The sequence below is a fragment of the Pan troglodytes genome, chromosome 1 (assembly GCF_028858775.2).
Source record: "Pan troglodytes isolate AG18354 chromosome 1, NHGRI_mPanTro3-v2.0_pri, whole genome shotgun sequence".
In the NCBI taxonomy this organism is placed as follows: domain Eukaryota; kingdom Metazoa; phylum Chordata; class Mammalia; order Primates; family Hominidae; genus Pan; species Pan troglodytes.
In genome coordinates, this window is record NC_072398.2 from 71,710,751 (window position 1) to 71,728,251 (window position 17,501).

The 17,501-nt window shown below is 40.6% G+C and overlaps 1 long non-coding RNA gene across 1 annotated transcript; it reads right to left on the bottom strand.

Annotated features, from left to right (window-relative positions):
- Nucleotides 1-827: 827 nt before the first annotated feature.
- Nucleotides 828-15,715, bottom strand: LOC104003851 (uncharacterized). Its single transcript, XR_676629.2, has 4 exons — nucleotides 15,651-15,715; nucleotides 10,219-10,438; nucleotides 3,742-3,844; nucleotides 828-1,117 (listed from the first exon to the last, which is right to left on the bottom strand). It is a non-coding gene; the product is annotated as an uncharacterized LOC104003851 (long non-coding RNA).
- Between the last annotated feature and the right edge of the window lie 1,786 nt (nucleotides 15,716-17,501).

The following is a 17,501-nucleotide window of genomic DNA, read 5'->3' on the forward strand; positions in this document are numbered from 1 at the left end:
GTAGATATACAGTAGTTTTATCAGGTGAGTACCATAGGTAATATTTATTATTCATTCATAGCGCTAGATCTGAACATGGTAGTCAATCAATAAACATTTGTTTGATTGATTGAGGTCCCCAGATTAAGAATCCACATGGTTGAGAGGTATCAAAATGAATCTCCTAAAAGTACTTCCATTAAACCAAGAAGGTGAATTCAAGAGCAGCTACAATGCTTCCCTAGAGTGTTTCAATTTGATAAGTGTAATCCACAAGCCCACCCTTGATCCCCCTCGATCCATAGTGTCAGGGGCTGCAACAAGCACATTCAGATTATGCAAGCTCCCTGTTGTTGGGGAGAAAGGAAGACTTTGACTCTTTAATGTCATTTTGTGAAAAAGATCTTGATCCAGCAGGGAAGATGTTAAGAACCAATAAAAAGAATTTATTGTTGGTATTTTTACCTGCATCCTGTTTCTGGCTGTTCTGCTGCCTTCTGAAGGGCCTTGGCACATATACTGCTTCTAAGTGCCAGTTTTCCCATCTGTAAAATAATCCCTGTCCTTGATCCTCAACTCACAGGGGTGTTTGGAAGCCTAGGGAGGTGTTGTCTGTGCTGTGAGTGCAGGTTTCCGGACAAAAGGCATTGTATAAATACAGGATCTCATTTCTATTTATAGTGTACACAGCAGTTCAGAGGTGTTTAATGCCCTGTCCCCTTTCCTTGTATCTGTTCACCCCAAAGTCTCACCTCTGCTTATACCCAGAAGTAGAACCATTCTGATCTATCTGTAGTCAGATTAATTGAACAGGACTCTGAAACCCCAAGTAGTTTACACAGCCTGTCTGTCTTTCAAGGCTCTTGCAAGCTCTTCTCTTTATTGAGAAAGGGAAAAAAGACATCAGTTGGGATGGCAATTCCTTGATTCCTTTATCAGGTCAGCTTTTTCCTGAAGGGTCTCCTTGCCCCTCAAGGCATCTCCTCATCTGAAACTCACTTCACACTGTGATGGCTGGATGCAGGGATGCTCTTGTTCTGTTGCCTTGGTAACAACTTCTGTTTGTTGATAACGAAGTTTACTGTGTGTTTGTCATTGTTTTCCCTCTGCCTCATGATAAAAGAGGGGTGAATAAACTCTGTGGATTAGGCGAAACGAAGGGCCATCTGGTGAGTGAAGGAAGAGGAAAGAGGAAGAACAGAAAACCTCTAGAAAGGCCCCTGTTGGGTCTTTGGGGGCTATGGAGTAGTTATGCATTTCACAAAAGCTATTAAAACCAGGAATTACTTTATCTGGAAGAACTTAAAGGCAGGTAAATAAAGACCTTGACATGACAGACCAATTCCTACAAGAATCATAAGAACAGGGGACTCCAGAGAAAGTGCTGAAAATCTCTTCAGGGTAGACTGGATAACCACATTTCATATGTTTTCCTCATCCTCAATGAACTTAGGTGTTATGGATCCACTGACATTTACTAAGGGCCTACTCAGAGCAAGGCTCTATGATTAACAGTACAATTTGGCAAAAACCTTCCTTAGTGTCCACATATCATATGCATCCTTAAAGCACAAGTATATTCAAATGGTTTTACTTAACATTAGCTTAGTATATATCCTTATTTTTATTTTTCTTAATTTGGAAGACTTGGCATAGTTGCATCAAAAAAGACAACTTCTAGACTTGTAATTTGGAGAAAGAAGAGCATTCTGATCCATTTCAACTGCTAAGCTTTGAAACCTGCATATGTAAGTTACTGTTAATTCTTTGTGTTGTCACCAAGTACAACTCTTACATTACAACAAGAGCAAGGTGGGTTGAGTGGGGATAATTTAGTTTGAATGTCAACTACAGGTATAAAAAATGTACATTTACAGCTTTTTCATCCTTTTATTTATGCATTTATCACATAATTATTGGATTCTGAGTATTTGTCTAGTGTACGAGGCACTAGGGGAATAGTAGTGAAGAAAACAATAGAACATCTCTGCCTTTATAGATGCTGTAATCTCTTCCAGTCCCATAATCAATGTTGATGCTCACATATGTGCTTCCGGTGTTAGCAGAAATTTGTTGTAGGATATAGAGTTGCCACCCCCAAAGTTTACCATAAAATTACACAACTTCAGAGGAGAGTCTTCAGATACCATTATCTCCAACCTCGTATTTAAAGCAAAAATTTGTTTCAAGCATCCCTTGAGGTGCTTACCACCTTCCACCTATTCCTTCATCTCTCACTTCTTATCTAGCAGCGACTCTACTTAAAGAACATTCCCCAAATCTATCTGCCCACATCTGTTATCTGTCTCAGTCTAATAGTCTCCTAGCTGGTCTCTCTGCTTCCATTCTTTTCCTCCTTCAAAATCCATTCTCTACACAGATGACAGAGTGATCTTTTAAAAATGCAAATCAGATAATGTCTTCTCTTCTTAAAACCCTCTGAAGGTTCTCGGCTGCACTTAGATTACAATTTTAACTTTCCAGCCTCCCCATAAGCCCCTGACCTGCTTAGGTCTTCACCCACCTCTCTGACCTCGCTTGCCTGCCATCCCGGCACAGCACTCATTACTACCTGGGGCATAATTGCATGACTGATTATTTCTGTGACTGCCCCCAACCACCACACACACACACACACACACACACACACACACACACACACACGAAAACACACACTAAAAACTAAGCTCCTTGGCAGCCATTGCTTTGTCTGATTTATTTCTACTTATTAAAAAAATGTCTTGCAGAGTAGGGCATTCATAATTATTTGTTAAAATTTTTAAAATGTAGCATTTTTAATGCCTCTTTTAATGACAAGAACTATCTGTATTATAAGGTCCCCAATGTATATATTAAGAGTTTATTTAGTTTTTTCATATATTGTGCAAAATTTTCTTTCTACTTACATGAAATTAACCAATTTCCTATCTATGTAAGCTCTTTAAATGTTGCATGGAGCTTCTATGCCTTACTACATTTTTTGTTTTCCATGCGAAACACTAACAGTTGCTTTAACCATTTGACCTGTGGAGATTTTCAAATCCTTTTCTCTTTTGTTTCCTTTTCTCTTGAAAACTACCAGTTTGCCTAGTTTCCTCTTAAAATGTAGGGATTGGTTTAGTTATATATCACAGCTATCTAGGGAAGACAAGATGAGTCAATTAACAGGAAACATTTGGCTGGTGAAAAAGAAACTTGATCCAATGTTATAAAATGTCTATTGATCACTTATATGAAACTAGTTTAATGTCTGACCAATTAAACCTAATTGAAGTCTCTGCTCTGCCAAGCCAAGTACACCTTCTATTGGATTTTAAGCAATGAACTGATGTGCATATAGTGAAAGGAACTGCAACCAATCCTCTGTTCTTAACTGCTCTGAATACATGCTGGTGCTCAATAAATATGGTATCAAAATAATTATAATAAAATTATGTGAAATCCAAGATGTGGTAATTAATGAAGAAGTATTTGAACTGTCAGTGGCATCTTGAGCCCTAAAGGGAAAAATAATAACCTGACAATATAAGTGAAATATGAGATCAACCAATTAATTAGCAGAATAATTTAATCTGATGCTCTGAAAGTAAGCCAATTAAAATTCACTGTTACTATTTAACATTGATTAAGCAAGGTGCTAGATCCGGAATACAGTTTGAAAATAAACCTATTCCTACCTTCAGGGAACTTAAAGCTAATTTAAGCAGCTGTATATGAAAGGACAAAGGAATAGGAGGTATGGTGTTGATTTGATTTACTTACTGGAGCTCCTTCCTCTGGGGAAGGAGCAGCGGAGGGCTGTCATCACCACTGCACTCTTCCAACCTTCTCTTCTGCTCATTCACCAGTTCCATCCTCATCTGACCTACACTGGAGATAGCAGAGGTAAAGTTAGGACAGAGAAATTATTTAAAAACACAAAAACAAAACAAGCTTTCCAGAAAATGTGAAATCTTCCACACTTGTGCTAGTTAGTGGAAAATAGGAATGCAGATATAATTAGTGCTTCTGATAATTCATTAGGAATAATTTATGAGCTACTAATGAAACAACAATAACAATAAATATGAAAACAACTGAAACCATCTTGCCTTCCAGCTTACTTAAGGGAATGCATGTACCCACTCAAATTTAATGATACAAGAATAAACCACAAAGTAGCCCATTAACTACTCATTTAACTTTAATGAATTTTGATCTGTGAAATAAGTAATAATAATCTAAATGCATTTATAATCTGCAAAATGTTCTTTAACTTATCGTAAGCCTTCTCCTTGTGAAATACTTGAGTATTATGGTCTCCCCTCTGAGACCTCTGTTCACAGTGTTGGCTGAACAACATTTTGGTGTCATAACACTGTCCCTGAAAAGAGAATTCCCTATTCTTTCCATCTTACTAGAAGGAAAACAGGAGAGGAACCTCCTTTTTTTTCTTTTCAGAACTGCATGTATACTGTTTGGACACTGAATTGCCTTTCTAGGAGTTCCAATAGATTGTGTTGAGGTATTTATCCTGTTCTTTTCTCCTTGGCAAGCATTTGCATTCCTATGTAAGATGTTGGGGACAACTAATTCTGGCTGTACACTAAACAAAGCTGTCTGTCTCAAAAGAGACTCACCCAAGATGTAGGACTGACAACCATCACACTTTCATTAGAGCATTCATCAGTGTAATAGGCCAAAATGGATGCTAATTTGCCAAAATGTGTTGTAGGCTGTGCAAACACACTAAATTATTGTGCTTTAGGACAAGAGAGCTCTGGATTCATCTACTAAAGCTATTACCAACCCACAGAACAACATTTACCAACATCTATATTCCACTTACCTGTTCATGACTCTGAGTTAAGAAGTACAAGTTTGCCTAAACCAATCGCACTGCCCATAGCTTGAGCAGATTTCTTAATATGTATTTCCATGAAAACAGAATGGTAACAATAATGAAAGCTATGAGTAATTGAGCTCTTACTAAAGTTTACTAAAGCTAAGTGCTCTCCTTGCATTATTTCATTAAATCCTCACAACTTACGAGGTAGACATTACCATTAATTCCCATTTTATAGAGATAAAGAAATTGAAGCCTAAAAGTTAAGTAACATGGTAATTATCAGAGAAAAATGTGTAAGCCCAAGCCTGTCTCCTTTCTGGGAACCTGTGTGATTTATTCTTCTTTGGAAATAATGTGCTAGGGTATAAAGGCCATAATCATTGCTTGAACATACATGTTTTTGACAACATACATGTCATTGCTCTGACAACACATCAGTATGCTTAGCCCTTGTGTCCACTGACTTGATCTCTCCTTAAATCTTTATATGCATTGTACATGATTATTCTAACAATTTTACAACAAATTTCTGAACCTGAGGGCGCTAACATCTCCATGGTGATCACTCTTCCTCCACTGTGTCCATGGTCACATTTGCACTATGTGATAACATCTAGTTAATTGAGCTAACTTATATTATTTTTCTCATCAGCCTAGTCTAAAATTAGCCATTTGAACCTCCACCTCTGCTCAGAAAGAAGAAATAGAAAAGAAAATTGAGGTTGTTTTTTTTTTTTTGATAGTTGCTATGTATCACTTTCTTTGTCTTGAGACTTAAAAAAATAAAGTTTGAAACTGTAGCAGATTAAGAACTCTGGACCAAATCTATTTTTCCTCCTCAGTTTTCTACTCTTCCTTGAAATTTCTTGGTGTCTCCTATTTATTTAGTGTTGCAAAGTCTGGTTTAAAGTCTGGCTGCCCTAAGTAACCTGTACAAAAGCTCTTCTCTACTTTAGTTCCCCAATCCAGTGACCAAGGGCCACACAGCTGTAGGAAAGCTTTTGTTTGATTTTTACGTGGCACTCATGATTTTATATTTCTTCCCACTCAGAAGGGAAAGGTCTAGGGGACAAATGACATGGAACATCAAAGTAATTATCTGAGTGTTTGGGACTAGTGAGCTCACAGTGTACATAGGTGACAGTGAGGAAGTGATTTTGCCTAACCTGACTCAGACCCCTTTCTCTAGAATGACCCTGGTTCCTTTGTCATTCTAACTGGGGGTGTTCTGAGGGCTGGGGAGATGACATGATCCATCAGAGTTATATAACGAGTTAGCCACAAGGCTGAGATCAGAAACCTGTTCTAACTTCTGCCTCATCCACCTTTTTGGCCGTCTCACCATACTCTTTATCTGAGCTAAATTCAAGAAATCCGGACTGTGAAAAATAATGACTCTGATGCTGTCTTTCCCTCAACTGAACCTAAGAGAAAAGTCCTCAATGATCAAACATACCGGGCACACCCTTACCACCATGCAGGTAGCCAGATAACCAGGGAATGCTACTGGGGCACAGGAAGGGCGAAGGTAAATCATTCTGATTGACAAACAGACACTGCTCCCTGGTCTGGTGAGTTTTATAGACAGAGTGAGGCAGAGCACCAAGGTAATTACTTCAATTATGCAAATCAATGACCCAAATAGGAACTTCCTTTTGTACAGAGTCCCAGCATTCACAAGCCTGGTCAGCTGCTCAAATGACCAAATTTTACCTGGTTTCATTAACATGTAATCCTTAAAATGCATGTTCACCCAACTAATGTAATTGTTTGGTCTCTGCAGATGGAATTCTTCCCAAATGTGTAAGTGGCTCTTAGTAGTTTAAAAAGTTTTAAATGCACAGTAAGTACTTTATACATAGTCTGTTGACCGTTAATAGTTTTACAAAATGGAAGTCAGCAGAGAGGACCATTCAAGTGCAGATGGCACAATTACTGACTGCCAACCTGACTCTCCCTTCTGCAGGATTGCTGCCCCTTTGCCAACCCCACTGTGGTTTGAGGAAGCTGACATATATTATTGGTTCTTTGGTGCGGTATTAGGAAAGGGAGATATTCCAAGCCACATCTTTACATCCAGAACAATGCATGAGGTTGAGATACTGCCTGATTATTTAAAAAAAATTGAAGCTGGCCTTATATTTGCTCCTCAAATTGATAATTGGGTTCTGACTTTATTTTTGCCTCTTCACTTAGTTTCTTTTAATATTCACCCACCTACCCCAATGGCTTCTTCTTTTCCTAAATGCAATTTCATGATGAAAATTTGAAAATAATGTGAGAGCAGTTGATTGTCAGGGAAGGCAGTTGCCTCTGCCTCTTTCTTACTAGAGATATGTTAATAAAACACTATTGAATGTTTTTGTTTTAAATACCCAGAGAGAAAGATGCATATGTAAGGAAATTGATATGTCAGATATGTAATATACAATTATTATACTATGTTTTTAATCAAATGTATATAGTTTAAATTTATATACATTGTATACATAATGCATATTATATTTAAATATACAATACAGTATGAGGAAAACCCAACAATATATTTTAGAAAATTGAATGCTCACTTTAAAAAAGCCTATCATTTTTGTACCTATGGAATACTTCAGAAAGTTAATTTTCTCTACAAACTGTAGTAATTGTAACAAGAATATCCTAATATGACTCAGATGCTCACGAACAACTTCCATATATTGAAAATTGGTTCTTAAACAGGATTTTAGGTTGTCATTTTCATAAGTGAGATTATATTCTGTGCACATAGTTCTGTTTTTAATAAATTTTAAATATGAAATTAATATAAAAACTCCATTGAAATTTTTTAAGGGCAAAGGCGCTACTTCTCTTCTTCTGATTGCTTCACTCCATAAAATCTTCTGAACACTTCATCTAGGCATTGCGTCTTCCAGCAGCCATATTACTGTTACCCTGTTACTGTATTTTATGAAGACAACAATACTAAGTATATGGATTTGCTATAGGCTGGAAGTTGCTATCTAGGAACAACTAACTGAACGGCAAGTCATATCTTGTTTCTGAAAACATCATAAATGCTGTTAAAGCATTATTTCCGAGTTTGTCTGTGAGGGTGTTTCTGGAGGAGACTGGCATTTGAGTCAATGAACTGAGTAAGAAAGATCCACCCTTACCCAACCTGGCAGGCACCGTCCAATTAGCTGAGGGCCCAGATAGAACAGAAAGGCAGAGGAGAGATGAATTATCTCTTTCTCTTCTGGAACTAAGACACCCTTCTTCTCCTATCTTTGGACATCAGAACTCCAGGTTCTATGGCCTTTGGATTCTGCAATTTATATGAGCGGTGCCCCCAGTTCTCATGCATTCAGCTTTGGACTGAGAGTTACACTGTCTTCTCATCTGGTTCTCAGGCCTTTGGACTTGGACTGAGCCATCCTACTGGCTTCCCTGGGTCTCCAGCTTGCAGACGGTCTGTGTGAGACTTCTCAGCCTCCATAATCTTGTACGTTATTTCCCCTAATAACTAACTAACTAACTTCCTTCCTTGTTTCTCCCCTTCCTTTCCTCCTTTCTTATCTTTCCTTTCCTCCTTCCCTTCCCTCCTTCTTCCCTTCCTTCTTTTTTCCTTTCTCATCTTTTCTTCCCTTCCTTCCTTTCTTCCTTCCTTCCTCCTTTTCCCCCTTTCTCTCTTCCCTCCTTCCCACCTTCCTCGTTTATCTTTCTCTCCCTCCCTCCCCCACTCTCTTTCTTTCTCTCTCTCTCTTTCTTTCCTTTTCTTTCTATTGATTTAGTTTCACTGGAGAACCTTGACTAATACAGAGCCCTTGGAATAATTTTATTTTCTTCCTGACTCCCAGATTGCCCTTTCTCAGCATGATATTTTACTTCTACCCACATGAAATTAGATGTTGCCCTCAAGAGTCTGTCTATGTCTCCTTCTTTTCTTTTTCCTTATGTTCTTCCTTAGTAATCTTAAGCTCACTCAAGGCTATTTACTATTATCTTATGTAGAGCTTTATCCTTCTCAATCTTCAGGGCCAAACTTTCTCTAAATTCATTTTTTTCATTTCCATGATGGGCATCTTCATGCATACCAAACTAAGCATATCAGTTTTTCCAGAAAAGTTTGCCACTGTTCAATGTTCTTTATTCAGGTTACTATCAGAAGATTTTCCTAGACATTTAGATTTAAAACTTTTGAGTCATCCTTGACTTTTTCCCCCTCAGCCTGGCACATCTAATCATTTGGTGGTCTCTCAGCTAACTCTCTGTTTTCTTTCACTCCCTTCTTATCCACCCAACTAAACATTCATTCTCTTCTCATCTAGGTTATTAAAATGGTCTCCTAACCATCCTCTCTGCCTTCATTCCCACCAACATAGACTACACACTTACATTGCAAAATACCCATTTCTGATCATATCTGTCATTGACTAAGGTTGTTAAGGACACACATAATCTAGCAACTAAGGATCACAATGCTCAGGTTATATTTGAAGCCTCTCCTACTTACCTTTCCAATATCAAATCAAATATCCACTTTTATTTACCCTTTACCCCATTAAGCAGACTCATTTGCTGCTTTCCCTAGACATCTAGAATTTTTCTGTCTCTTTTTTGATTAGAAAGCCCTTTTTCTGCACAATGAAACATGACCTCTCCTTTAGGATCCAACCAGAAGTCAGCCGCCTTCACACAGCCTCCCCTTGTGTTGTGCTTTTTTGTCATTTCTCTTGTTCCCTCCCCAACCTCATGTATTACTGAAAGGTAATTCTCTCTCTTCTGAATTTACACTTAATTTTTTAATTAACCAACTTCTCTGTGTTTTTCCGTTTATAATCCCATGGCATTTTACCCATAGCTCTTAGGGCAATTATGCACTTTGCATTGATTCTGGAGATGTTCCTCCATAAATATCTGGTGGATGAATGAATGCAGCCTTTATAGATTTTTTTTTCCTCTAACAAGTCTGATTTCACAGACTCTAAGTCAATTGAAAAAATATTATACGTGAAGTGAATTTATGTATGCTTGCAACAAGTTATTTTAAAGGATAATTTGAAAGGGTGCTTATTTCTGGTGTGGGATTGCAATTCTTAATATAACTATAAAAAGAAAAAAATAAGCTAGTGATGGGATGGTTTTGTGATATTCTCTTACAGAATATTTTAGTCAAAATTTTGTATAATAAAGCAGAGAGTGAGCTCAGCACAATTAATAGCAACAGCATCAATAATTTAATAAGCACTATTCACTGAGAACCAAATATGTGCCAGAAACTGTTCCATATAATATGTACATATTATTTCTATTTTTACATTTTACAGATTTGCAAATTGAGGCTTAAAGGGATTAACTTTAATTCTCTAACTACTCAAGCTTAACATTTAAAATCCATACTTAAGTCTTATTTTTCTGGATCAGAATCTACTCACCATATTACTCCAGGAACTTCCCTTTTCCCTTGTAAATTCTGTTCCATTTTTGGCCAAACCATGGTTTGCCTCTGCTGCATTAGTGTGAAGTCATTTTTTTTCCCAGACATTGTGGCGGTAGTTCCCAGATGTCTGAAAAGATGAAGTTATCAGTGCACGAGCAGCCAGGGCTTTTCTTCATGTTGATTCACCTTAGGACACAGCCCAACAATGCCTGCAACTGAAAGTCATGTGCATTAGCACAGCTCTGCCTCAACCATGAGCCCAGGACACAGAGCTGTGCACCAAGCATGATTCTTTCTGTTAATATTAATTGGCATAATTTAGCTTAACATATTTAATCTTAGAAGTGTAGTAATCGTCAAACAAAAATGTCTACAGTGACCTATTAGAACGGAAACTTCCATCATAAGAGCCACTCTTTGGAGCCTTGCAAGTTCACTGTTATATAAGCTTACTTGAGGGAGTTCCCTATGGGTAATGTAGTGAGAATAAAGAACTTGGGGTTCAAATCGTGACTCTACTGCTTAGGAGCTATGTGGCTTCTAGGTGTGTTTCCCTGTTTCTGTAATAGGTGGGCAGAGGGGTAAGGAAGGAGATAACATCTATTTTTTAAAATGGTATGAGGACTGTAGGAAACATATGGACCTGGTACAGATGAAATGCCCCCAAAATGATAGTTATTACTGTTATTACTCTCGCAGGAAATTCCTATCCCTTAGCAGAAGAAAGGGTTCTGTATTAGTTTCCTGTGGCTTCTGTAACAAATTATAATAAACCAGGTGGCTTAAAAAAACAGTTAGCTCTTGCACAGTTTTGGGGGCCAGAAGTCTGAAATCAACCTGTTGGCAGGATTGTGCCTCCTCTGGAGGCCCTGAGGGGAAATCTATTATTTTCCTCTTCCACCTTCTGGTGGCTGCTGACTTGCTTGACTTATGCCCACATCACTGCAATCTCTGCGTCCAGGGGCACGTTACCTCCTCCTCTTCTGTCTGTGCTCTTCCTCTTATAAGGACACCACTCACTTAGGACCTGCTCATTTAACTCAGAATGATGTCCTCATCTCGACATCTTTAACTTAATTACCTCGGCAAAGACTCTTTTTCCAAATAAACTAGCATTCACAGGTTCTGGGATTAGGATGTGAACATGTTTGTGGGAATGTGAACAACTCAACTCACTACAGGTCCTGAAGGATTAAGTTTTTTGTTGATTTTTTGGGGGCAGGTGTACATGTGTGGTACACAGGATGCTGAGTGGGATAATGCAGTGATGTTATTGACAACCAGGGGGCAGCATACGAGGCCAAAACAGATTCTGAGAGTGGGGAAGGCTGAGGAAACCAGAGAAACAAGCTGAAACAATAGGAGATGCAGGAGGCCTGGGTTTGGGGAGACCTAGGCTCTAGGTGTGGTCTTTGCCCCAATTCACAGTGCAACAGAGGGCAAGACATCTCTATGGGCCTGTTTCCCCATATACAAAATGAGAAAGATTGGAGTGGAGCAGGGATTTTAAATTGACTGCTTGCAGGCTGAATGCAACGTGCCTGTGTATATCAATTGTATCATCTAAAAATCTGAATATTTTTAAGTTGGCAGCCATCATATAAAAATTAGTATAGCTTCTCTCAAAAATCATATGTAACAGGCACTGGACACGCAGTCTCCAATGCTGATGATGCGTTCTAGGAGGGTGACCCTACCATTCAGCTTGGCACAGACCCCCTTGTGTACTACCTAGCCCACCACACCCCATTGTCTTCTGACATTGTGGTTGACGGCCAGTGCCTTTTGTCATCCCCTCACACTGCAGATTCCCTGATGGTCAAGACATATTTTTCTGTATCCAGGTTTCTATCAATAGTGAGATGCAGGTGGATGATTTTTCCTATACCTAGTTGGGTTCACTCAACTTACATAACCTGCATGAGGCCTCTAGAGTTTTGCCTTTGTGACCCCAAGTCAGAAGACTGAGACCACTGGTCCTCTCTGGGATGCCAATGACCTCAGTGCCAGAAGGGAAGGTCGGGGGGGCGGGGTGGTGCTAGAGACTAGCTTGATCTATGTCTGCAAATAACTCTCCGTGTGCCCACCCAGGTATGTGAATCCACCAGCTGTGTGAATCTACCTGTCTTAGGACTACTTCACAATTCATAGGACAATGTTCTGGCAACTCTTATTGCTCCTTTCCCCAATTTTCTCCATTCTCAGACTTCTTTCCTTCATCTCTCTGTACACATCCGTGGGACTCCTGCTACAGGATCTTTTACCCTTCAGTTCCTGCCATTGAGTCCCCATCCTGCGGTTTGTTTTCATTTTTTTGGTAGCAGTTCCTCCTTCATCCTAGACTTTCCTGCTCTCTCCTGCATGATTCATGACTTAGTTCTGCAGAGCATTTTTAGAGCCTTGTTTGCAACGGAAGAGAACTAGGGAAACTAAGCAGCATATTGTCTTCAATCTGGTCCCTCTCATAAGGGATCTAAGCTAATTCTTACGATTGTAATCCTGCAGTAATGGACCATCTGAGAAGACAGTCTCTCTCTCTCAGTGGGAGCCTCCTATGACTTAGGAAAGAGTCATGTGCCCAGGTGTTGCCAGGGCTGAGCTTGCCTGCCCACTCTTCACAGAAGCTGCCCTGATCTCAAGGTCTCATTGTTACTTGTGCTTACCCAGAGTCCCTGTCTGACACAGAAGAGTGATGCCATCTCGTCTCCCCACCTTCCCAACAATTTTTAAACCTCTGGGTGCTGCTACCAGCTTGCCTGGAAGGTGGGGTTCTAATAATGACAATTAGCTAAATATACAAAGAAAAGAGAAGGGCAAGGTCTCTCCCAAGCAGGAGCCGCCCTGCTTTTATTTTTATTTCTGTGTGTGTGTGTGTGTGTGTGTGTGTGTGTGTGTGTGTGTGTGTGTGTTTCTAAACTTCCCAACAGCTACTAAGCTAAGAAAGTTTTAAATATATACAAAAACTACAGAAAGGCTTTCTCTCCTTTGAATCTTTAGCTCTGCGTAGTTCAAGTCAACAAAGAGCTAGTGGTGTCTCCTTGGTGCCTTGGCTATGCTTGTGTTCAGTTTTGAGGCAACAAAATGTGGAGATAATGCTAGCTTTATAGTAAGGGTACACATGATCAGCAGGGAAACAAGCACAGCTCGAAAAGGCAGAGCAGAAGGAACAGTATGGTACGTACAGAGGAAGGTGGACTGAGAGGCAGGAAAGGATGATTGAGGCAAAAAATGATATTATTCCTGGTTCATTTTGGAGATGATGACAATCCCAAGGCTTCTGCAGACTCCAAGGACAGGAAATACTTCTTAAAGACCACGTGGTTCCCTCAACAGTGTGTGCGCATTTCAAATTACGTCCTATTATACCTCCCATTTTTCTCCATTCTGCGTATGAATGGATGGTGCCACTGTTAACCCAGTTGCTCAAGCTGGAGGTGCAGATTCCTCCTAATCCCCACTGGCTTCTTCTCTCCTTTGCCTTTTTTAATCACTGGATCAGTCGCTTCTGCTTTCTCAGTGTTGACTCCATGCCCACTCCTCCTCCCCTGCCCTTCCAGGTCTATTGCAGGGCTTTCCTAACTCATTTCAGCCTCTAGTCTCTTCCTGTCCCATTTCTCCTTTATTCTACCACAACTGCCAATTTGATCATGTTACTAATAGGCTTGAAATATTAAAAACAAATCTTCCAAGGCTCCTATGAAACAAAATTCCCAATCCCTAGCTGACATTCAGCCCTGATATTTTGGTGTCTTCTCTTCTCCCCTTTGATCTATACACAAAACGTCCTGCACACTAGATTGTGCAGCTCCTTGATGATGCTATACTGTTTCCACATCAGCGCCCTCACACCCCCGTGCCCTTTCCCAGACTTCCCCTTACTTCACTCCTGCACCTGCAAGCTCTGTTTGTGCCAGGAAAGTTCAACTTGTCCTGAAAGTACCGGCTTACTGTGACATCTTCCCTAGGTTGCTGTCTCCTTGGCTCAAGGCAAAGCACACCCCTCCCCTTCCCACATCACTCTCCGAAGACCTCATAGACCTCTGCTGGCCCTTTATCACCTGTACTCCCATCATTTGCATGCAGGTCTGATCCTACCACCAACAAGGGAATTGAAGAAAGGGTCCAGATCTCATTTATTCTCTTCTCTCTAGCCCTTAGCAGAATGTCTACAGCATATTAGATTTTCATTAAATACACTCATTCACTGAACAAATATTTCTAAATCATCTATTCTGTATCAGGCAGTATTTAAGGCCCTAGAGATGTAGCAGTGAAACACCATGGGGGACAATTACCTGCCCTCATGGAGCATACACGGTGGTATGGGAGCCAGGGAGTAAACCAGATAAATAGTAAAAACATACTGTGTTACCCAGTGATGAGTGCCAAGGAGAAAACCCAAGCCCACCTAGAGGAGGGATGTGAAGAAATACGTGCTGAGTAAATGAGCTGTTCCTTCTCCTGGGGAATTTTATAAAATTTCAGGACAAGGGAATGGAGGGATACACTTGAGATGAATAAATTTGAGAGAAGCATGAGATCTAGATAGTACTCATTAATGTTTGAAAAATCTGGTATTGACCCTCCAGTGAGAGGGATTCAGAAGAACTTATGGTCTGTGAGCAATAGAATGAGCAAATGTTTATCTAAAATAAATGATTTTGCAAACTGCCTGCAATATCAAAATCTTGCAGCTTCTACCTGAATATTAGCATCTAGATCTGTGCATTTCTTTCCCTCGACGGGACTGAAGGCTTTTTTTTTTTTTCCTGTGTTCCTCTCTCACATGAACACCTGGGTCCTCCTCATTGCAGATGCCTTGCCCTGCCTCCTGCCCTCCCCATTAATCTGTGGTAAAGGTGGAAAGGTAATTCAGGCAACCTGGCCACTGTCACGATTCCTCCTAGCACCACACACACACACACTCTGTCACACACACAACACTCACACCCACACAACGCACACACACTTATTCACTCACACTATGCTCACACAATACACACACTAACTCATTCACACAGCACTCACAATACACTCATTTACTCAAACACACACACACAACACTCACACATATTCATTCACACAACACACACATAGCACATACACAATTCACACACATTCACACACAACACTCACACAAACTCACATAGCACACACAATGCACACACTTATTCACTCACATAATACACTCACTCACAGCACACACACAACACACTCATTCACACAACACCCACACACACACTCACACACCACTCATATACACACTGACTTTCACACACACCCTTATACACACAACACACTCACACTTCCTTACACACACTCTCCTACATGCATGCCTACTTGTTCACACACATACACACACACAGACACACCCTTTCACAAACACACTAAAATCCCAGCAGCAGCGGCTCCACTCTCCTTTCTTACTTGTCATTAGCCCATGAAGAGGTTTGCTTAGGCTGCCACAGCACAGAGTCCCAGCTGCGCCGTTTCTCCCCCCAGGCACTTTGGAATGTGGTAACTTAAGGCCTGTTGCTGGGTCACAGGTCAGTTTTAAGGAAGTAACCTCCGAGCTGTTTCTGCTTACTTTGCTGTCCAAGAACTCTAGGTTTCCTCATTCCAGTGTCTGTGGGGGTGACTGCTAGGGGCTGAATTGTGTTTCCCCTGCCTGCCTCAAAAAAAAAAAAAAAAAAAAAAAGTCACACACTGAAGTCCTAACCCTCTACCACAGAATGTTACTGTATTTGGAGACACGGTCTGTAAAGAGGTGATTAAGGCAAAACGAAGTCATATGGAAGAGCCCCAGTCCAATAAGGCTGGGGTCCTTATAAAAAGAGGAGTTTAAGATATAAACAACACACAGACAGAGGGCCGACCTATGAGGACGCGGGAAGAGGGCAGCCCTCTGCAAGCCAAAGAGAGACCTTACCAGACACCAACCCTTCTGGCACCTTGATCTTGGACTTCCAGCCTTCAGAATGGTGAGAAGATAAATTTCTGTTGTTTCCCTACTTTGTTAGTGAGCCTAATACAGCTGACTAACACAGTGACATTGTCCTTTCTCATCTGCGGCCACCTGCCCTTAGTGCACTGACCTCCTCTTTCACAGTGGATGTGAGAGGCAGCCTGGATGCAGCCTCCTTCCCAGGAAAACAAATCTCACATTATAGAACTCCCACGACTTGTGATGTGCGGGGCAGCTCTCCAGCGCAACCCCATGAAGGCTTTGGAGCAAGCCTCTGTTCTCTGACACAGGTGTGGCTCTATTCTCCTTGAGTGGAACACCCATTTCCAGGTCCCCCTTCATGTCCTCACCCTGCCCAGCAGGGAGGAAGCAGCCCTCCAGGAAGGCAAGAACTTCTTTGATCTGACCAAGTGGCCCTGCCTGGTATTTTCCAAAGAAACTCGCTTCATTAGACATGTTATTGACCAGTCAAGGAAGAAATTAAATTATTCCAAATCAGAAACTGAATTAATTAAAACAATTATTACTCTCACCTGCAGGACCAAAATGGGGTTGTTAAGATTGTGTTTTCCCCACCTCTAAGAGAAAAATCTTCTTTGCTTTCCATTTTGAGACTCAATAGGTAGAAAAATAGCAGCACACTTCTGAAAAGGGCTAGAAAATGAAAAAAGAATGATAATTCATTATTCAGTAATCAACTCCGATTGCAAAAGCAGCAGATTCTGCTGAGAACATAGGGCTGTGGAGAAAGACAAACCCAGACCCTGCCCAGCTCGCACCCTCTGGGGCAAATCCTCTCCACAGAGACCTTATTAAGAGGAGAAAGTTGGGGAACCAGCATGGGGTACCACAATTTGCAGCCTCTCTACCTTTGTACAGCACATTAACATGCAGAGTCATTGTTTTATGGGCCTTGCACCCCTCCTCTCCAAACCCCACTCTCAGATTAAGACGTATTGTATAATCATCTGCCTTAAGGTTCCAGAATGCATCCCTCTCCACTGGGGCCTCGGAATAAAGAAGCAGATAAAGTCTCTGCAAGAGAACAAACCTGTGGAGCAGCTTCTATTTGTCAGTCAGTCCTTGCTCTGTGCTTTCATGGTAGGCAGAATTCTAAGATGGTCTGCAAGATTCCCACCTCCTGGGGCACACACACCTTCTCCCAATTATCCAGGCAAATACTAATCTAGGTGCTGCCATGAAGGAATTTTGCAAATGTAATCACCTGCCAAATCAGTTGACTTTAAGGAGAATATCCTGGCTGAGCCTGACCTAATCATGTGAGCCCTTAAATGAGATTGGGTTCTTCCTGA